The sequence below is a fragment of the Eulemur rufifrons genome, chromosome 12, assembly GCF_041146395.1.
Source record: "Eulemur rufifrons isolate Redbay chromosome 12, OSU_ERuf_1, whole genome shotgun sequence".
In the NCBI taxonomy this organism is placed as follows: Eukaryota; Metazoa; Chordata; class Mammalia; order Primates; family Lemuridae; genus Eulemur; species Eulemur rufifrons.
The window spans coordinates 322,144-344,623 of NC_090994.1; the positions used below are offsets into that span (position 1 = coordinate 322,144).

General features: G+C 43.4%; 1 long non-coding RNA gene across 1 annotated transcript; it reads left to right on the top strand.

Moving 5' to 3' along the window:
* The first annotated feature begins 17,347 nt into the window (after positions 1–17,347).
* On the top strand, positions 17,348–21,062 carry LOC138393582 (uncharacterized). The gene is made up of 4 exons (XR_011235224.1): positions 17,348–17,473; positions 17,926–18,437; positions 19,287–19,327; positions 20,689–21,062. It is a non-coding gene; the product is annotated as an uncharacterized lncRNA (long non-coding RNA).
* Positions 21,063–22,480: the final 1,418 nt, after the last annotated feature.

Consider the following 22,480-nt stretch of genomic DNA (forward strand, 5'->3'; position numbering starts at 1 on the left):
ACCAAGCCATCCATTGCTGAGGACATTTCATACCAAATTTCTTTAAATATTTCAAAACAAAACATAGCATTTTTGAAGGTGTAATTGGGTTAGTCTTCAAGAAGGTACCTCTGTTTAAATAACAGGTTGGGTCTTAACATAAGGCAAAAGCTACAGTCTCCATGAAAATTTAGTATGAATTTTCTTTCATCATAGATGGATATCCTTCAAAATATGGCAAGTACCAATTGTTAAGAGAATAAAGCACTTCTAATTAGAGGGAGGTATTTTGCATCAGTAAGTATGTAAATGTTCATGCACATCGTACTGAGTAGAACCTGAGTACACGTTATACCAGGTTAAGCTGCAAAATTATCATTTTTGAATGTTAATTTATTTTAATAAATTCTTAAAATTTCCACATCCAGACATAAAAAAAGTTTTCTTGCTTTTGTTTTAAACAGTTTTATATTTTAAGTACTGAAGACAATAAGAGCTCTGTAGTTATAATATGAAGTGAAATTTCATTGTTATTTCTTACCATGTGTTTATTTTAGCTGATTTTCATGACTAAACATTTATTTTGATGCAAAAATTGAGTGAAAAAAACTCCTTTTAGTCATATTAATTTTTATAGCTAATTACTTTTCAATCTCCAAAATATTTTACTGGAACCCATATTAAATTCCAAAATTAAACTTTTCTGAGTTTATTTTTATTTGTCTTTTGTCCCTAACTTGCTATTGAGAATGCTAATGAAAAAATGAAATCAAATGAGAAGTTAAATTAAGATAGAAACACTTACCAAAATCTATAGGTAACCTGTACAATAATTTATTCACTTTTGATAAGTAAAGTTAAATTAACTGGAAAGTCTAGGACTGACCTCATTACAATCTGAGACAGTCCCTACTCGTCCTTTCTCTGAATTGTTAGCCAACATATATTTTAAAGTTTTACAAGAATTTTCAGACACACCCAAAATGTTATAGATTCGTGTGTGTGCAACACATATCGATCATCCAGATCGAAATTAGTGACTTTTTTACCATAACTGCTTCATCTAGTCCTCTTTTTGCTTCTTTATTGAAGCTTTTAAAGCAAATCCCAGACGTGGTGCCAGGATTCTACATACATTGTGCAGAAAGCCCTTTCTCAGCGTCTTTTATAGATCTGAGCTTAGCAATTTGTGAATCTTTCTACGCTGGAAGGACAATTCCTAACAATGGGTACTCCATCCTTTGTGTCAAGGAAGGCTGTTTCTGCATTTCACAGGAGCAGCTGAGCCAAGGAGAGCCTGTCCCTGATTAGAACAGAGGATGATTGCACAGGGAGGCACATCTGTCTCTGGGCTCCAAACCTGACGCCGAATCCGGACGGAGGCGAGACCTCTTCTCCCATCTCGGGTGGAACAGCGGGGTCACCCGTGTTATCTTGTTCTTCAGTCACCAAATCCCAGGCGCGGAGGGGCCAACCGCACAGTCTCTGGGTAGCACGAGAGAAACGAACACGTTCCTCCCCGATTGATGCCGCAGCCCCGCAGGGGTCCCCGGCTGCCTTCAAGCTCCGCGCAGCGAGTCCAGCTGGAAGCCTGGATTGGCCCGTGGGTACGTAGCTCTCTTCACCCAACTCCGAGCTGGGCCAGTCGTTCACGGGGCAACGATCTGCACTAGTTTTAAAAAAGAAATAAAAATGAAAATAGGAGTTAAAATACTGCTGTCAAATGTTACTTACTGCACCATTCAAAACAGCACTCGGCACCTTTCAGGAAATCTCTTAAATCTACCGAGCGGAATTATGGGCGCATCAGGGCTTCCTGAGTCCGACCAAGTGCCGCACACTTCTGGTGCTGCTACCAGTGAAGCGTCATGTCTTCCTTTCTGCCGTACAGAAGTTATGGTTACCGTGTCAACGAGAACCCGAAATTTATTTTTTTCTGAATTGATTTATTTTATACTCCCTAATTTGAATGGTGACTGCAGGACAGAGGTTTATACATCCCAGGAACAGCTGATTGATGTGGGGGAAGAGGCAGTAGAAGATGCTCCGGCAGGGGAGATTCACAGGCTGTAGGAATCCCAGCAATTAGTCTGATTTTCCTGTTTGACACAGGGACCACCACGTGGAAGAAATGTTCCATCCGAAGACAAAATTGCAACAATTTTACAGACCTCATTGGACGGGGCAGCCTCCGTTCTTTGTGCTAGATGGGAGTGTGGCAGACGGTGGGTTTGCGAGGTGGGGCGAGGAAGGAGCAAGGAGAGCCCAGGCTGGTTAACACCTGTCCCTGCAGGTGACTGTCGGGGTGAGCAGAGGCACTTCCTTACTGCGCTCACGGGGGCAGCTGTGATCTCTCGCTTTCAGGATGAGCTGGTGGTTTGGGGGTCTATCCCTTCCTTGAAGTGTCAGTTTGGTCGTGTGAGCGATTCCAGTTTGGGTTGGTCTGGTGCGTGGGGGCCTAGTGCCGGAGCTCGGTCCAAATCAACGGCTCCCACGGTTTCTGTTTAATGATTTGAATCAGGACTGTGCGGGAAGCCGGGCAGCCTGCTGACTCCAGGCGAGCAGTGTGGGGAGCCGGGGGCCGGCGAGGGCTGGACTTTAGAGAAAAGCAGGACAAGGGACTCGGGGGGCTGCTCCTGCCCCCGGCACTACGGCCCGGCTACCAGCGGCCCACCAGGGCTCCCGTCTCTGTGACTCTGGTCTGACAGCCGGAGCTGATGGTCTGCACGTGAGTCACGTCCAAACGTGTCCCACACAGCCGGGCAGCCGGTGTCCTGAGACGTCCACCGTGACGTCAGGAGGACGGCACCGTCCCGAGGAACAGGTGGATCAGGCTGAAGGGAGGAGACGGGGTGCAGGGGGATGGGTGAGGACACGTGACCGAGAGGCTGGGTGACTCGGGGTAAGAGACGCCGTGTGTGTGGGGAGAGAGCAGGGCTCTGCCGCGCAGCTGGAGTTAGGGGCCCCGCTGAGAGGAGGGTTCACGTAATGCCAAGTCTGGACACTCTGGCAAGATGGAAAGTGACCTTGAGAGACCCTGCCCATAGGACAGAGGTGTTAGATCAATAGCAGCCCGAGGACGGAGCTCAAAGAGAGTCCTGGAAGGGTGTCAAAGGCTGAAGGCTTTCCGGAAGGTTTGGCTGACTGAGAGGTTCCTCTGTTTGACAGGAAAACACACCTGGTGAATTTAAGTGCTTTCCTGTTTCAACAAAGAGGCGGCAGAACCCGACAGGTAAGGACCGAGTGACAGGTGTGGAGTTGCCAGTGTCAGATTCCAGCCTAAGCCTATTCAAATGACAGCACAGAAACGCGTCCCAGCAGTATCTGTGAAATCTGGTCAATTCCTCTCTCCTTCTCAGAGGCAATGCAGCAGCCCTGAACTGTCACTGAGATGCGTTTCCTCACATCTCTCTGAATCACACCAAGCAATATTTTCAGGTAAGTAGACAGCGTTTGTCAGTTGCTAGGTGTGTCATCTCCAAACACGCTGCCTCGAATCCCAGCTTCAGATGATCAGGGACCCGCGTTACAGCGCAGGTGAGCATGACGTGCTCCTGCCTGGACAAGCGTAAAGTCCAGCTCACCTGACTCCGATTTTGGGGGTTCCTTCCCAGAGAGGCCCGTCTTACCCCATTTAGCTATAGAAGAAAACAACAGAACAAATAAATAAATAAAAAGGCAAAGGTCCGAGAACAAATAAATTCCTAAAGAGAAACTGAAGGAAAGAACACTCCAGGACCCAAACGAAATGATGTTTAGCTCTTGCACTTGTCATGTAAAATGCCTGTGCCCAGCCCGGGGAACACAGTCAAAGCAAATTCGACTCGGGTAACGTGTGGCCCTCAGGTGAGGAGGTGAACCCCACCAGACTTGCCCATTCGTGGTGGGTTTCAGAGAGATCCACAGAGACACTTCTTCAAGGGTCCTCAGGCTCTGAAGGCTTTTCCTCAAGTTCAGGTTCAATCTTCCACTGTAGGTCCACAGCGGGAGCCCCGGCCGGCACAGGGACTTGGCGATGGGTCCAGAGAAGGTAGACGGGGATGTCAGAGCCAGTGTAGACCCCAAAAAGGAGGAGAAAATCACACTTTGCTAAACACAACAACTAATGGCTGAAATAGGATTTTTATTTGTCTAACCGTATCACTCCGTATCCTCAGTCCCCAGATACTGGTGACCTTTTCCTCTCACTTTATAGATGACACAACTGAGGCTCATCCCGTGCTGGATGCCAATGTCAATGTTTGCAGAGCTGGAACTTTTTCGCCCCCACCCTGCACCCTCCCCGTGTACAGGGGGGAATCGTATGGAGAAACAGGCAACTCCGGTGTTGCCGGCTGTCGTGCCGGTTAAGAACTCACAGAAGCAGCACCTCACGAAGGCGGGAGTTCCAGAAGTTCTCTCGGGGGAACTGGGGATTTAATTTGAAAAGTAAAGGGTGAGTAGAAGTTTTGCAGAAGTTCAGGCGACAGTGGGAAAGGAGGAAGTGAAAATATTCTGAACTGAATGAATAGTTTACGTTCCGATTTCTAAGTAAGAGAAATTAAGTCACAGTAAAAGCATTCAAAAATTAAAACGTATCTGAAATGAATAGCACGGTAAAAAGGAAATTTTCTTATCGAACCAAAACTGGAGAAGCATTAAATGATCTCAAGCAAATAGTCCAGGAAGTGGCCATCTCTGCTTCTTCATGCAATTTTTGGCAAGTCCCTTAACCACTTTGGGGTCGATATTCCTCATTAGTGAAGCAGTGACAGAGATGAAAACATTGAGTCAATAATAAATAACTAGAACAGCACGCTGACATCAAATACGATAACGTATGAAGACATTTTGCATTGTCCAAATATTAGTTTTTCTTGGTAGCCTTACTGGTTGCAGGACACTATCAACAGATTTTAAGCCAACAGAAATTGCAGAGAGCTGAAAACCCCAGTCTCTCAGGCCTCCGGACTCCAGGGGAAATAAACAAGGCGTCGAGTAAGATGTTTCCAATGTACAGACAAGAGAAAAATTCAGTTTGTCCCTAGAAGATCTTTCTAAAGAGATTTCACACCAAACAGCTCATGTCTCCGGGTGCAGGAAATTATCTCTAGACCGATGGTGCTGCGCTGCTTGCGAGATGACGGACGTAGCGAGAGTATTTTCAGTTGCAGCAGGGGCATCGGTCTTGTTCCTCCTAGTCTGCAGCTCCACAAATATTGATCTCATTATCCCACAAGGCGCATGTCAGCAGCAAGGAAAATAATCATTCCTTTCTTTTGTTACATTACGACGAAATTCCAGTCTTTACTTAAATATATGTCATGTCGATGTTTTTCTCGGGTTGGCTTCCTAAATGTTATTTTAGTATTAGTAAATCCAGTCCCATCTTTTGAAAAATTCTATTTCCATGAAACGCTATTATCTTAAGTCAATCAATCATTTTACATGCATGTCTTTTTTAAACAACGCTATTTTGACTAAAAATCATCACCTATCACGTAGTATTTCAAAGAGAAATAAATCACTCTGTTTTCTTTCTGTTCAGCAACGAGGGGTCGATGACATCGCAAAGGCTCATTACAGAGTCACATAAAAAGAAAATTAAATGAATAAAATTTTTAAAAAGAAAAAAAAAAAAGAGCTGTGAAATGATCGCGAGTAAATAATAGCTGAGTGATTTGTAGGATTTTTCAGCTACTTTAAACCAGACATGTTCTTTGAATATAGGGTGTCTGTGACTCAACCAGTCTGGGACATTATGTGCTAAACGGACATTTTGAGAAGGCGGCTGACTATTCTGTGTGGCGCGGAGGAGAAGGGTACAGGGTACACACCTGGGCAGACGTTATCAGAGGACCATAAGGAAACCACCAAGACAGTAAACGTGGACGGATCAGACAGAAAACATGACGTATCTCCACGCTATTATACACAGCTATAAATGCTTTCATTTTCATTGCCATGCAGTGTTCTACAGCATTAAAATATCACTACTAATTTACCCGTTGTATTGTGGGTACCTGAGCAACAGGTGGAGTAAGAAGCTGTAGCATCTGGTGTGGGTTTTTGTTTTGTTTTGTTTTCATTTTTCCCAGACTCTAGGCCTTGCTGGCCACTTCTGTATCTCCTACATTTATCACGATTGAAGGTCACGCTATATTCAATTATTTTTTTACTTTAAAGGCAAAGGTTTCGCTACATTTAAAGGCCAACAAAATTAGTATAAGCTCTTGGGCACCCAACAAAAATTTTCTTTCAAAAGGTGAATATTTTACAGAAATAAATGAAGAGAGGAAAAGAGATTTAAGATCTACTAGGAATATATTCTAATTATTTTTAGAACCATTGCATAATAAGATTAAAGTATTAGGTGAGTTGTACTAAACTACTATACTGATAAATCTGGAAAAATTTGTTTTCAAAAAGAATGAACACTTTTATTCCTTAACTTCTTTTTTCCACTGTTTTTGGCGATGCATTCCTTGAGAGTACAATTCAGCTATTTTAAATAAAGTAAGAGGGTTATTTTTCTCAGTATAAGCTCTTTAAGGAAAAGTTAAAAAAAAAAAAAAGCGTAAGACTTATCTACCTACCTGCAAGTAACCTTAACAATAACACAAAGCTAAAGTCATGGGATGATTAAAACCAGAATTACAGTCACAGAAGACACACAATGCCATAAAAAAAAAATACAGTTTCTGATATACTTTCAACGGTGCTAAATAACTTGAATACACTCTATTTTCAAAGAATAACGTTTTCCCCGGATCTCTGGTAAACTATGATTTCCCAGGATGATAAAATGTCCCTTGCTCAGGAAAAATACATATTATTTTTAGGTTAAGGTAATAAAAGTGTTTTCTCCATGGCTCTCCCTGTACTCCTCAAGCTACTCGGAAAACAGTGAAAACGGAAAAGTCAAAATGAGAATTCCAACTGCTATATTTTCTAAAACTTAAAACTCGGGCTTTCTTAGAATTCAATTTTGCCAACCATTTCTCCGTTATGTGACATTTTTCATTTAATCATCTACAGTTTAAATACTTTGGTGTTTTAAAATATCGAGTGCTGGTTTTCTCTTTCAAACAAGGAATAAGGGGCATCTTCTGGGGTGTGTCCCTACCTTACCCCGGTGTTGGTCGACTCTCCCGACAAGGTTATCCCCAAGTGGAAGGCCTAACTGTTGAATGGCATCCTCTGGATAGTGAAAGAAACAAGGAAAACATAAACCCTCTGGGCACCAGAGAGGGAAAGATGATATAAGCAACACGGCATATCCATGTAAATATCATCCCAGTGATTGAAGTTACCTTGAGGACCTACACAAGCCGCAACTGAGATGTAAATGCTGACGGCTTTGCTTCCACTGAGAATGTTTCCTCCTAACTATCACAGGCCACCTTCTCTGTGTGTGGCACCCGATATCCCGCTATCCCGCTACGTGACCGTCACAGACGCAGTGCAGAGTCACGCGTGTCGCAGACCTGACCTCCATCTGGTTCCTCCCTGGAACACACCACAGCGATACGTCTTTGTAAACACAGCCCTGCTCTGATCTTTGTGGTTAGCAGGTATCGAGTTTTACTGGCTCTTGGTCCTGGAGTCAGACACGTTCAGGAACACAGCTACATATCATCTATGTAGCTCTCTTAGATTTCCCACTGCGAACATCGTGACGGTCTTGGTGAGACTGAAGGAAAGCTCTCAATCGCAATATCCGAAGTGCCACATTGGTTTAAAGCAAGAGTCGTCTTGGCCAGGGTTCTGCTCCCGACAGAAGCATCCGGAGACAGCCTGAGATGGGAATCGTCATTCTGCAGACTATTTAAATTACAATAATGGCACAAGCGTTCTCTCGGACATCAGAGCGACCCATTTCTCACGGGTCAGCGGAAAGGTCCGTTCCTCTACTCAACTATGTTCAATCCGTCGACCCACAGACCAAAACCTGGAAAGCACTTTGGATCAACCAGAGTGACAAGGTCATTGCAAAATTGAAGTGATGCGTCAAAACCACTTTATGCGATGCAACATGCTCTATAAAATAAACATTGGTAGGAATTATTTAAATGCTTCATTGGGATTCCTGTTGAGTTTTCACTCAGAAACTTATGGTCTTTGAAAAGAATACTGTTTTCGCACACAATCAATTTTTCTGTGTTTTGACAGACGGGATCGATAGCTACCTACTGTTCGGCTGGGTCCGAATCACCAAACCACTGGCTCTGTATTCAAGCCCTTTGGTTCAAAATAATATTCTTATCCCTGTGTTTTATAAATTCCTACTGTATACATTGTTTCCCCACTAACCAATATGCACAGAGCACATACCTAGTGTCTCGCGTGGTATCATGACTCTCACACAAGACACCTTTCCGCTTTGCATCTGCAACGCCCCACGGCTCTGACCCAGCCACGTGGTTCCAGACCTTAAAAACTTATATTTAATTACATTCGCTGCATAGTTTTCAGAGTTTGGCTTAAAAGGAATAATGATTCTTTTTAAATGGCTGAAATCATCTTTGAAAGTAATCTCAACACTTCATTCATTCTCTTAGTGCTTCCAAAAATCTTCCAAAATGGATCCCTTTATTTAGAAAACTAATATTTTGCATATTTGTATATAATGAATGCACGTGAAAGTTGTCTATGGCCACAGCTCGCAGACGGTATGAAAGGACTCGTCCCTCGTGGTGGGAGTGTACACAGGTGGCCCCACTCGGTCCTACTTTGGAGATTTTTGGAGGGTAATACATTTTCTTTAGAATAACAAGACCCCCTTGCTGATTTTTTTTACTACTTAGAGTCGGGTAACGGCAGCAGTTCTCCGAAGGAAACTGGCCGGAAGCACATTAATTTCTAAAGTATCTAGATTCAGATATAAAAGCAGATGCTCACTCATCATCTGCCAGTTGGCTTCAATGCTCACGTCAGACGGGGCCGCAGAGTCTGTGGGTTCTGGCGTCCGAGCCCGGCGTCAGTGCTGACTGAGGAACAGGCAACGGCAGGTGCAGGTCACAGTGTCACCTGGGCTCTGCTAGCCTGGGTTGTGCAGCTCTTCAGTCACATATAGAAAAGAACCCCCCGGTGGCCTCTGGGACCCAGCTTACAGCTCACCTTTCTCCTTCTACTGTTTCCATCTAATTGTGCCAAGACTTTCATACTGGGAGGTCATTGTTCCACCTGCTTCTTCAGGGTGATAATTGGTATTGCAGCAATCGTTTTTAAAAATTCTTTTTTTTCAGCTGCTATCTTGATCATCTTTTCTCTGACGTCCTATTTCTCTTTGCTTCTTCATTGGTTTGTTCTTTTCATCTTTAAGCTCCATCTCTATTTAGAGGTCTTCCAGTGGCAGCCAGTGGCCCCAGACTGTTGGCTCACTTCCGTTTAGAAGAGAGGGGCTGGGACGCTGACGGGAATAATGCATGAAGAACGGAGCTCTAACATCCAGGGTGTGTCATTTTAGGGTCATCGGAGGACGACTGCCATCTGTCCATTCCACCGGGGAGCACCCACTGTCCACCGTGTGTGTATGTTCTCCGCGATTGCTTGGTTTCTGCTGGGAAGGACTCATCAACCTTCTGCGGGGGTGGAAGGTGTACGGCTGGTCCAGAACATTCCGAGGCCCTAATGGAAGAAAGAAACACTGGGGTTCACAGTTCAGCATATTAACTTTCAGTTAATCAGCCTGTTTTGAATACAGAATCTCTCCCCTGGGCTCACCTTCAGCGTCTGGGGTTCTGTTTCGGTTCCCCCTGACCCGAAGCCCCTTTGCTGGAAAGGGGACATTGAGGAAGTCTAATCGACCTGCTGCAAATATCTTCAATCAATTCTTCTGTTTTTAGCTTCACGCCTTATTTCCACCTGCAGAGTTTCACTGTGCTTTGAATTACCAGGATTTTCCACAATGTAGCAATGCACATTACTTTGCTTACCATATTTTTAATCCCCATTTGTAATAACCTAATATTGAATTTCTTTTGTCTGTGTTCAGTGACCACGAGTCCCGTTACTTTCATCTTCAACTATTTTATCACCATCTTGTCTGTTGAGCTCTCTTCTTTTCCTTCAGTCTCTATAGTTCTTGGATGAATTATACACACCGGGCTTCAGTGAGTCTCATAAATTACTTTTACATTTTCTTCGTGGAATTTCTAAGTATACACGTTGTCTTTGTTTTTCTCCTTAGTTCTCAAAGCCACCTGGGTGCTCTAGTTGTATCCTCCTCAGTTGGGCTTTTGTTTTTAAATATATACATATTTCTCTTTGGAAGTCACCTCTTTCAGATGTTTCTACTTCCTTTTCAGTACTTGGTTCTCCCTGGAGCATGGAAACCACCCACACAGCTTGCCATTTTTATTAACATGATTTTATACTTTCCTGTCTTCAAAAACATAATCTCACTTGTGTTTCCTGTAGGATTCCAGGAGATGCTCGCACAGGAAGGTGAAAGTCGCAACTACCTTTATTGTTTGCTCCCAAGACTCACTAGCGCTTCCACAGGAAGCATCAGAAGCCAGTTTAAAAGGAAGACCCTTCGAACAGCCTGGCCTCAAAAGTCCTGCCACGCTGCTTCCACAAACCCTAAACTACTGTAATCTTTCCCCAAATTAACCAACCCCCTGAATTGAAAGATCCACCACACGGACAGCAGTGGGGCGCACGGACAGGAGCGGGGGCGCACGGACAGCAGTGGGTGCACACGGACAGGGGTGGGGTTGCACGGACAGCAGCGGGGGCGCACGGACAGCAGCGGGGGCGCACGGACAGCAGCGGGGGCGCACGGACAGCAGTGGGCGCACGGACAGCAGCGGGGGCGCACGGACAGCAGTGGGCGCACGGACAGCAGCGGGGGCGCACGGACAGCAGCGGGGGCGCACGGACAGGAGTAGGTGCGCACGGACAGGGGTGGGGTGCACACGGACAGCAGTGGGTGCACACGGACAGGAGTGGGTGCACACGGACAGGAGTGGGGGCGCACGGACAGCAGTGGGTGCAGAGCACACAGCAAAGCAAACACGGTGCTTTAAATGAAGTGATTGTCTTTCACTCGGGAATTGTACACTTAAAATCTTCTATTGCAAGCACCACCGTATTAAAGTTTCTTGTAGAAGAAAACTGTTCATGTCACTGGTGCCTACTGGCCAGGAAGTTATTCAGAGAAAAGTGCTAATTACGCTGTTACATACCGACCGTTTTTCAAAAAGCGTTTTCCACTGCACAATACAATTATGGTGTGGATGCAGGAATTTGTATTTCTTCATCTTCAAAAGGTCTTGTATTATCAAGGAAAAAAGTGATTTCATAACGGACCACCTGCAAACAATGATAATTTTAGAGCTTTGTTCTATACACTTAGTACATTTGTGTCTTATTAAAGATTTTCAAAACAATAGGTTGATTGTGCCAAAAAGCATTTTTAGAAGAATATTATAAGAAATACCAGAGGAGCATATTTAGCATAGGAAGTTTAAAGTGAGATGTGATATACGCAATGTTGATAATTTGAATTCATTTATGCCTGTACCTTACAATACATAATGTTTTATAGGCTCTTATGGATAAAATGTAAATTAAAATCTGAATAGAAAAAAATCTTAAAAAAGACTAATATGACTTGATTATTGCAAGGAAAAGTAATTCTGATTAAAAGGCTTATTTTTGAACTTAAGTATAAATGATGAACATGAATATATTAAATACTGTTGTGTACACAAAACTAGTAACCACCACTAGAAGTGACAGTTCCCTGTGTATCAGGACTGGTGTCCTATTCAATTAGGTAACAACAATGACACCAAACAGTCCTTGGATTACATGTTCAGCTGCCTTGTTGGCCAAGATCAAAATCACACAGGATTAGAATGAACTACAGGGTTTTAGGGGAAAAAATTGTTGTTGTAATTCTGAAGACAGTGCACTATCTTGGTATCATTTTAAAATGATCATACCCCCAATGACCTTGGCAACATTCCTGAGGTTATCTTTGTTGTTTTTTTACAGAGAAATTCTAGAACTGATGCAAGAACGTGTGATGTTTTCCAAGGCTAATTTTCTCAGACCTTAATTATTGAAGTCTGGGAGAAAACTGAACGATGAATGTACTTCTCTAACGAATTACAATATTTTTGGAAATGTCAGGCAGATAGTCAGGATCTCTGGCTCTTCTCGGGACAAGGGTGGCCTGCTTTGGTGCTGTCTCGAGCGATCGCTCCACCTGGGAAGAAGGGTGGGGGGGGGGACTCCGTTTTGGTGCTGCCCCAGCCTTAATCCTATTCCCAGCAACTGCTGCACCTGGGGAAGGAGGGCCTGGTTTATCAACCTTGCCAACCCAAGCTTTATTTATTTACTTATATTTTTCGTTTGTCAGCTGGGCATAAATGCATGTCGTGATCATCTAGGGCTGCTGCAGCAAAACACCATAGACTGGGCAAGTTAAGCCGCAGACATTTATGTCTGGCAGCTCTGAAGGCAGGAAGTCTGGGGTCGAGGTGCCGGCGAGGCTGCTCCCTGCCGAGGGCTCATTTCCCGGCTCACGGACGGCCACCTGCACGCTCTGCCCTTTCCTCCTGGGCCCAGGGTGACCATCCTAGCGAGCCCCCTGCCCTCTCCTTGGCAGTTTCTTCCAAAATCCGCTACATAACATGAAGGTGTCAGCTTATCACTGCTGCCTTCCCGTTAGAATTGCTCTTGGATATATATTTAACTTATCCAGAAGTCAGAAAGACAGTTGCCCTAGCCACAATAACATTTTCATAATGTTGACATCTTGATAAATAAGTTTGGTGATTTTTCTAAATGAGAAGCTTCTCTGGTTTTTAGCAGTTTGCATAATCTGGTTTCAATCCTGCTCTCCAAATGCACCTCTCTCCCCTCCACTACCCATTTCCTTTCACCCGAGAAACTGGGCTTCCTGTTTGCAAAATCACTATCCATTCCTATCACAAACTTAGGATCCTGAAGACGGATATTCTCCACACGTGGAATGATTCGCTTACTTTTCTCTCCCCCTAAAACCACAGAAATGATTACCATTTCTTTGAAGCCTTTTCTGACACCACTAGCCCCGTTATGTCTGCAACAGAGCAGCTCACAAGCCTGAATATCTGTGCTAGTCATTCTGTTAGCACCTACGATGTTGTTGATCACCTCCTCTGTGCATTTTGCCGTATCTCCTCAATTAGAGTCTCATCTCCTTTTGGGCAGAGCCTGAACTGTATTTCAAAACTGTGAAAAATTATGCATCACAGGAATCAAGAGAATCTATCAAAAACAAGTTTATGCCACCCGAATTCACCTGTTTCTGTATTCCCCACTCCACTTCAAAAGCCAGAAGGTGACAAAACCGTTCTTTATGCACATAAAGTTTATGAGGAATGCACTAAATTCCAAAGGTCAAATACTAACATCAATCTGACTAGCTAAAATAGCTCATAAAAATAAATGAGGTAAATAATAATGGAATCTAAAATGTGTGTGCAATCTAAAGATAAAAAAAATGCCCTGGCACAAACTATTATTTTAGGATGCTGAATATCTATCTTATGACACATATTTTAGCATCAACGTTGTGAATAGAGGCTTTTTTATGATATTGTCATCAAGGAAAGAATAACAAGTAACTTGGAAGCTAAAGGTTTCGTACATGATTTGTCTATGTTTAAGTTTTGTTCTGAGGAATGTGGTTTGATCCCTTTTCTGCCAAACAGCAGGATAGATCTAGAGAGAGAGAAACCTCAGGTGCAGCTCCAGGTACTGCAGACACGGTGGTCACCGCGAGGGGGGACTCACCCCCAGCCCACTCCTATTTCAACAGACATTTGCCTTCAGGTTTACTTCCTATTCCCAGACCAGCATTTATTTGACAATGGCAAGAAATAATTACCAGCGTAATTTTCTAAGCAATTTTTGAAGTGGAATACGGTACAAACCGAAGTGTGCAAACATTTTCGAAAGAAGTCTCCTCGAACGGAGTCTGATTGGAAAACAAATTTCCAATACTTGTTTGTGATTCCAGATTCCAGTGCATTGTGTGTGTGTGTGTGTGTGTGTGTGTGTGTTTGCAGCGGTCCTCCACTGTCTGCTTAAAAAGATCTATGTGTTTATCATTTTATTCTGCTGAACAATGAGAAATGGGTAAAGAAGACGGCGGTGGAAATCGATAGCTTCTTGGGAGGCATCGGGTGAATTTATCTGTCTCTGCACCGTAGGGCCGTGTCCCTCTTCGTGAAGACCACTTACGGTCACATATGGATGCAGAAATTAGCAGCAGAAAAAAGCTGTCTGTTTAAAGGCTTTGAGTTTAGAAGTTTAAAAAAAAAATTAAAGGTTATATAAGTCATTCTAATCCAACGGTAAAAAAAATAGCAAATTAAATATCATAAATACAGTTTATGTTAAATGAGACAAGATTTAAAAGAATTAACAGAGCCTTTGATCTATAGTCTGTTCAGTGGAAATCTGGTTTAGAAGAAAGAGATGGAATCCTAAACTTAGACTAGCTCCAAACGCAGACAAACACCTGAGCAGGGACAGGTTGGGTTAGGAGGGCCAGGCAGGAAGTGTTGACGGAATCCTAACACTGACAGAGCGGAACATGTGGATTTTGGGTGGGCAAGGATGTTCCGTAGCCTAAACCCGAAAGGTGGGAGGAAATTAGCACGGTTTGATATCTACATGGCCAGGAGATCTCTACTGTAGTTTCTGATAACTGATCTCTGTGTAAATGGTGTTTAATACGAGGTCTTCCTATTCAGTAGATTTCTGCGTAGTCCTCTCTCTCTATATATATGTATATGAGGAGAGAGAGAGAGAGAGAGAGAGAGAGAAGCCCAGGTAGTGTGGCATTCGATTGGAACAACGGGGCTGCCTGGGAGTGTCTATGCGGCTGTTTCCAGAGGAGACTGGCCCTCGGGTGGGAGGACTGAATTGGGAAGATTTGCACCATCCAATTGACGGGGGCCCAGAAGGAACAAAAAGGCAGAGGAATGAAAAATTCTTGTCCTCTGTTCTGGAACCTGGCCTGCCTTCTTCTCTTGCCCTTAGATATCAGAACTCCAGGTTCTACGGCCTTTGGAGTCCAGGACTCACATCAGTTCTATAAAAATACACCCTGACATGAGGTGGGTGGGGACCTCCCTTAGGGCAACTGTTCACTTGTAAAAAAAACAAAACACACAAAAACCCCTGAGAAAATAAAAAGAAACATCCAAATCAAATGCGTAGGGCAACCTGAAAAGTACTTTTGTGGCCGAAATCCCTAGTGAATGTCTTTTTAAAAAATTCAGTAAAAGACATCACGGACAATAATAAATCGTTCAAAGCAAGACTGAACTGAATTAACCTTGTTCATGACCTCAGTCTCCCTTTAGAGATGTTAACGTTTTCATTCCTTCTCTGAAAGGAGGGGAGACTTCCAGTCCATAGGATCTTTTAGAGAAAACTCACTGAAAAGTGAATTTCTAACCATGAAAATCGCTTGGAAGTTTCACACTAGAAGATGGTCTTTATTTCCAGTGTGCAGGTTTTAGGAGACGAATGCTCTTAACAGGTGAAGTCCAGCAAATGACAGACGCTGTAATCTGCAAATCAGATGAGTGAACTGACTTTCTTCTCTTTGCCTCATCTTTGTACAGAGTGTGCTAAAAAACGAACCATCTGTTACTATTTGCTTTGTTTGAGGGAGTGTAACATAGGAAAGGGACTGCAGATGTAAGATTTAAAAGAAACCAATTGGATCTACTAGTTTCAGATCACACCTGCACGCCCAGCTCGCTCCCGGGGGGACCCTCGCTGCTGCCCTGCACCCCGAGTCTGAGGAGGGAGATGGAAAATATGTCCAGGTTGCCTGGAACCTTCAGCTCACAGCCAGCCCCACGGAAAGTGAGCAGTTGTGAGTCGGTCCCGAGAGGAGCATCCCAGGGAAGTCGGTTTGGTGGCTTTGCACCTTTCCCGTCACCATGGTCTCTGAGCAAGGTGAGAGCCACGTGGAACGAACCTACGAATCGGTCAGGGCAGCTTCCCAGAAGGAAGAGTCGGGGAAGACAAAACCTTTTATCTGTAACACATGAGCGAAGCTCCAAACCATGCCCTGGAAGGTATTCAACCCACTGTATTTGTCTCCGGACTTCTGCAATCTCAGCACTTAACACAGGTCTGGCACAGAGGCCGGTTCGATGCATGAGTGATTGCACCCTTGAAAGCATTTGGACACAAAGTAAGCATTTATCGGGAGCGATACAAAAGGGAGCTATTTAAGGGATGTAAAATGTGCTGACAAAAACGCATTGGGGGAAGATCATTTTATGGCAGACATAGTCTCAAAAAGTCAAACCCTAGGGTTCAACAATTAAATGTATGTGATTTTTAATAGATCTCTTCCTCATTGACGTAATGGCAAACAATCTTAACAACTGCCATATTTAAGGCAAGTGATACAATGTTATTGAATGGAAGCAAAGGAATAACAATCACATTTTCACTTTATAGTAACTCGAAGTAATTGCATATTTCAGAAGAAATGATGGCAGAGTGGTGTAGAGAGGGTGGAGGGAAAATGGTCTGAAAACAGCAGCAACCACTGGAAGAAGGTTCACTCCACCCTGGAGCCCCCAAACCGAGGGCCGTGCGGAGGGACAGCGGGGGGCCAGGAGGGCACAGGGGAGTGGAGTTCTCTGCAGAGAATGAGGTTCGATAAGAAGACGCCGTTCGGAGAAGGTGTTTACGATACGGGCAGTTCTGCTCACCATCAGTCGATAGTTTCAGAGAGCACAGGGAAAGCTTTCTGAATTTCTTAGAGAGACCCAGATTGGTTTGGGTGGACATCAGTTCATCACGTGAGAACGCGAACTGGAGTCGGGTGAGAGCGCTAACCCTAAACTCTGGTTAACAATTGAGTTCGCGTCCATTGACCAGTGAAGACAGAAAACAAAGTGGAAGTTTAGAAAAGGAGAGTCTGGTAAGGGTGTGTGAAAATACGAAGGTTTGGGAAGAGCTTGTGAGGACTGGGGCAGACAGTGCAATTCCGTGTGTCGAGGACATTTAATACGCTCACCTAAGGTCTGCAGTAGAGAAGTTCCCAAGCGGAGGGTACCTGACCTTGGGCAGAACTTAGAAGCAAACCACGTTGAGGTCAGGTGCGTCCCAGAGAAGCAAGAAGCACAACAGATGCACGTTTCTGGGACTAAAAATTCTAAAAGCCACTGACAAATGCAGCTTTCAAGAGCCAGGTGGCTTGGAGGGCAAACCGAGCTCCGTCCAGAGGCCGGCCATGCCAGTCGATGAAATTCTTCGTCACTTATTTGTTTAGAAAGTGATGTTTGGTTATTTGCTCTGTATTTGTTAATTTGTTACTTGCTTAACTAGAAGACAAACTGGTATTTCTCGAGCACCTTGGAGACTGGAATTCTGGTTGGGAATGTTAAGAACGGAGGAAGATGACTCTCCGTGAACCCGACATCGAGAGAATGCAAAGCGCAATTGAAGAACAGTTCGAGGAGTGTGCAATGTTTCGGTGAGTGAATGTATCTCAGAGCAGGGATATTTAGTAGCCGAGATCATACTGTACGTTCTCTTTTTGTCTTCCCGGTAAGGAATGAGTTCCGTGGGGGCACAGGCTTTGTCGTGTATGAACCCCACTGTACCCCAAAAGCAAGCACTGTCTTTGGTCCACATTCACAGTTCAATAACTATTGGCATATATATGAAAACACAATTCCTAGAGTCACCCCTTTTCCTACCGTGGCTCATATTTACTGTCACTGGATAATCTGAGTCATATCTCTCAAATGATTTTGGAATAAAAAATTACTTACAGGGGCCAGTACAACGTGGGAACCGGAGGGATCAATTCGCGAGTGAGAGGCAGCCCGTTTTCCGCACGTTCGATTTCAGGGAACTCATAATGTTGGACGTCCCTGCGGTACTGAGAGAGGGGTGTGATTACTTTTTCATTTACGCTTTCAGATCACTGCAGGTGGCCTATGTCAGGGCGCCGTGTGTGACACAATGGGATAGAGGAATTCCAAATTATTTGATGCTGCTGATCATACCGGCGTGTGGCTAAGCCGTGAGGGCATTCACGCAGCGCTGACATGTGTTAGTGCCTTTCACACGGCGCCCATGATCCGAACTGAACAGGCAGGAGAAGGTGCTTGTTTGAAAGAGGCAGCTCTGCTGCTCCCAAGACAGGACGGATGCCTTTGCTGTGGGCCCTGCCCTGAGCTGAGGGGACTTGGTCCTCCTGACCCCGCCTGGTGTGATGTCCGGAGAAGGCACATGTGGGCTGACTTTCTGGATACGTTTCACCCGTGAAGCCCATCCTGGATGTTCTTGGGGAATGTCAACCTTTCTCCGCTTGCCGGACTCCCCCCGTACCGGGTGAGAACGTTGGCAGCGCGGTTCCCGTCCTCACCTGTCTGCGCCTGGTGCGTCCGGACAGTGCCTCCTCGCAGAGGTTCACCGGCACCCCGGGTCAGGTTAGACATCTTGTCACCATCTCCACTCCGCTAAGACGCCTGAGCTCTGCATCTGTCCTGTCAACTCTCAAAGACACAAAGCTCCTCCACAAAAGAAAGCGAATGATTTTCCAACCAGCGACGGGGGCCGTTATGTCTCCTAGTACCAGGAAACAGATCGGAAAGCGCTGAGAAATCGCAGCTTTCACTACGAGTTAGAGCACATTAGAGCACGTGGGTTTCAGGGAGAAAACTCAGGGGGGACTCAAGCTTGAAAGTCAACCTTGTTAATATTTAACCTGCCTTGGGGGCAGTAGCGACACCCCAGGGAGGCAAAGTCCTGCAAACAAAGGCTTTGTCAAAAGCAAACAGAAAGTTTATCATCCCAGGAGAAAGAGTCTCCTCCAGGGCAAATTTATCTTAAACTGTGTAAGAGAGAAAAACTTGGGCCCAAGGGACTTTTTTTTTATTGTTGTTTTGCTTTTAATCTTCATGGTATTTTATAAATCAAAAACTTTTTAAAAAAAAAAAAAAACTCTTATTTTCTAGAATTTTATTTAAAAAATACAGGAAACTCTGGTAGCTCTGGGACATTTTCCCAAGGAGGCCGGAAGCTTGAGTGGGACTGAGCCGGCCTCCTGGGACCATCGTGTGTGCCCTGGAAGACCCCACTTCCTTGCTGTGAAATACATGTTTGTTTTTTCCTTTTTAATTGTTAAAAAGGCTTTGTTAGAAAAATTATCTGAAACTTGGAAAGAGGTAGTCTTGGGCTTGAACTTTTGATTGATTTGTTTTTTAATCGTATGGGCTATTCTCCAACTTTGTAGGGAAAGAGATTACCTTATAAATTTTGTTTTTTTTCTGGTACAGGTGCAAATAATTTCCACCCAATGGAAAAGACAACTGGAAAGGTGATGTCTGATTGCACTTTTTTCTCACAAACTGGCTTGGTATTTAGTCCTAAAATCGTATCCTAATATCCTTTATTAAATGGCCGCTGTATTCACCTACTCTCAAAAGGTGTTTGAACCGGTTTTAACACCTCACTGGTTCACTCATCAATTAATCTAATTGAATAAAATCTTTGGCATGAGTTCGTTTTATACTTGTATGAAGTTATGGTTTTAATATTGTAAAAATGAAATGTCTTTCAATCAAACTGTTTTTGTTTCAAATTCATTTTTCCAAAAAGCCTTTCAAACATGGTCTAGAGCTCAGGTATTGACCAGTCTAGCTGGGAGGCATTATTGACGACAGCGTTGGTGACCTTTATGGAAGGGTGGAGGCGATTGCTCAAGGTCGTATAAGAAAAAGAGAAAGGAAGGAAGGAAAAGAAAGCTCTAGCTGCCCTAAAGCCGAACAGTCCATGACCAAGAAAGCTACAGACTATAATTTACAGGACGCAGTGGAGCTTCCCCATGCTCACCATCAAACAAAGAATCCTACTGTGAGAAGTGAGAAAATGATGAAATCACTTAAGGGTGTGGTTAGTACCCATTAATTTCTAGGTGGTCCCCACTCTTCCCAGGATTACAGAGATTTTAAATGGCAAAGCAATGGCTGTTTGCAATTTAATATGGTGAGCATTTATGAAGTATGAGCGGTTATTTAAAAGCGCATTCAGCAAAGAAAGCAAGCCTCACTAAATACCTTCTCAGTTGAGTAAGAAATTACAAGATAAAGCCCTCCTGGAGTCCAAGTATAGATTAACAGATTAGGGAATTAGCTATTGTTTGTGAACAGACACAAAGGCAATAACAAATGATTATTAAGCACAAAAAAGCTAATTAAAATGCAAATATTATGCTCGGTTGTCTATTAATAAATAGCAAAGAATTTAGGGAAACAAACAAAGAATTAAAACATGATTATATGTTTTAATTAAGTGGTAATTCATGATAGGGTGTTAACGGGGATTATGTGAAAATATCAGGGGAAACGTCAACCATCTATGAAGGATCAAAAGTTAAGACTACACAAAACCCTACAAAAGAACGATCTCTCAAACTATCACTAAAACTATTTTAATGTCAGCTATTAGGCTCCTGATATTTAATACGTTTTAATTAATATAAACATATAGTAACCCATAATCAATAATAATGAAGAATCTTTGTGTCTCATATCCATTTGGGGAAGTATTTTCCCATTTTAATAATTCATAGATTTACAGAATTTTAGAGTTGAAAAGAAGTTAAAGATTTATTCTAGCTCTCCTCATGACTTGATAAAAGTTAACTTGTTTGTAATTTACTGATTTCGGCTTTTAGAGATTTGCGGCTTCTCATGTACTGTTCCTCCATGCCCGGGTCTCCATGTCTTCCCCAGATCCACTGAGATGTGTAGCTAAGTTGGCAACAAAGTATCCATTTGATGGACAGCCCAGCAAGCTGTAGATTCACCTTTTCAAGGCACCGTGAAAGGTTGGCTTAGAGAACGCAGAGTGCTGGGGGCGGGGGCGGGGGTCTCTAGCTACTTTGCCTCAGTCTCCGCCTGTGTAGCCACTAGATCTGGGGGCGCATCCCCTGGTGGGGTGGGAGCAGCCCCCAAGCACTCTACAAGCCCCGCAGCCCGGAGCCATCCCTGTCCCCACGTGCCCTCCTGTGCCCCTGAAGCATCAATGAATATAAAGGTGTAGATGCCTGAATGTGCCTAATTAGATTATATATGCTCTCTATTATATATGGAAATATTATATGTAGATGGTATATGCATTTTACAATTTGCTAGATGATTCTATAGTATTAAGTTACAAATGTTTATTCATTATAATGAATGCTTATTCGTTAATTTAGCAAATAAATATTTCCTGAGCACCCAGGTCTGCAGATATTAAGATGAAATATATATCTATTATTCAATGGAGTCTTGCATATATTATATAACTACATACAAAGTGATGCCACTAAAACACCTCCACCTCCAATAAAAAAAAAAAAAACAGGACAAAGAGCCGTCTATTGGTAAATAGAAGCAATATACAAAATAGTCTAAATTTCCTTTTTCTTTCCTTATTTCCTTACTTCTAGGGGAAGTTTCTCTATTTCAGGTTGCTACTCATCTAACAGACTCAGATTTGCAATATTTAGTGAGGATTTTTATACTTTTTGTCAAATACTGGTGTTTGAAGTTATACTTTAGATATGAAGGAGTGAGGTTTTAATAAATGCACCCTCCCTCACATAACAGCTATAAATTTTGGTCAAAATATCAAAACCGGCCGGGCGCGGTGGCTCACGCCTGTAATCCTAGCACTCTGGGAGGCCGAGGCGGGTGGATCGCTCGAGGTCAGGAGTTCGAGACCAGCCTGAGCAAGAGTGAGACCCCGTCTCTACTAAAAATAGAAAGAAATTATATGGACAACTAAAATATATATATACAAAAAATTAGCCGGGCATGGTGGCGCATGCCTGTAGTCCCAGCTACTCGGGAGGCTGAGGCAGGAGGATCGCTTGAGCCCAGGAGTTTGAGGTTGCTGTGAGCTAGGCTGAAGCCACGGCACTCACTCTAGCCCGGGCAACAGAGTGAGACTCTGTCTCAAAAAAAAAAAAAAAAAAAAAAAAAAAATATCAAAACCAAAACAAATAAAAAAATAAACTATCAGCTAGGAGTTTTTTACTCAACAAAAAATGTTATTCAATAATACATAGAAAATAAAGACATTTTCAGATTGCATGAATAGTTACCATTCTTAATAATCATCAGTTGTTTCTGAAGATCTAGATTTCCCAGCCTGGAAAACTCATTGAACTTCCGTTAGCGTTTCTTGTAGTCTGGCCTGGCAGCTACGAACCTCAGAGCTGGTTCCATCCTGGACATCGTGAGTGTTGTGCTGTCAGGATTCTGTTATATTCTTCTGAATAATGACGATGTGTTGGTTTTAGTATACCGAGACACCATCTCCCCCTTTGGCTCCATTGCTTGCATTTTCCACATGATGATTTAAAATATATACACACACACGATGGAATATTAAAATATTAAAAAAAAGAAGGAAATTCTGCCATTTCAGACAATAGGGATGAACTTGGAGGACATTATGTTAAGTGAAAGAAGCCAGATGT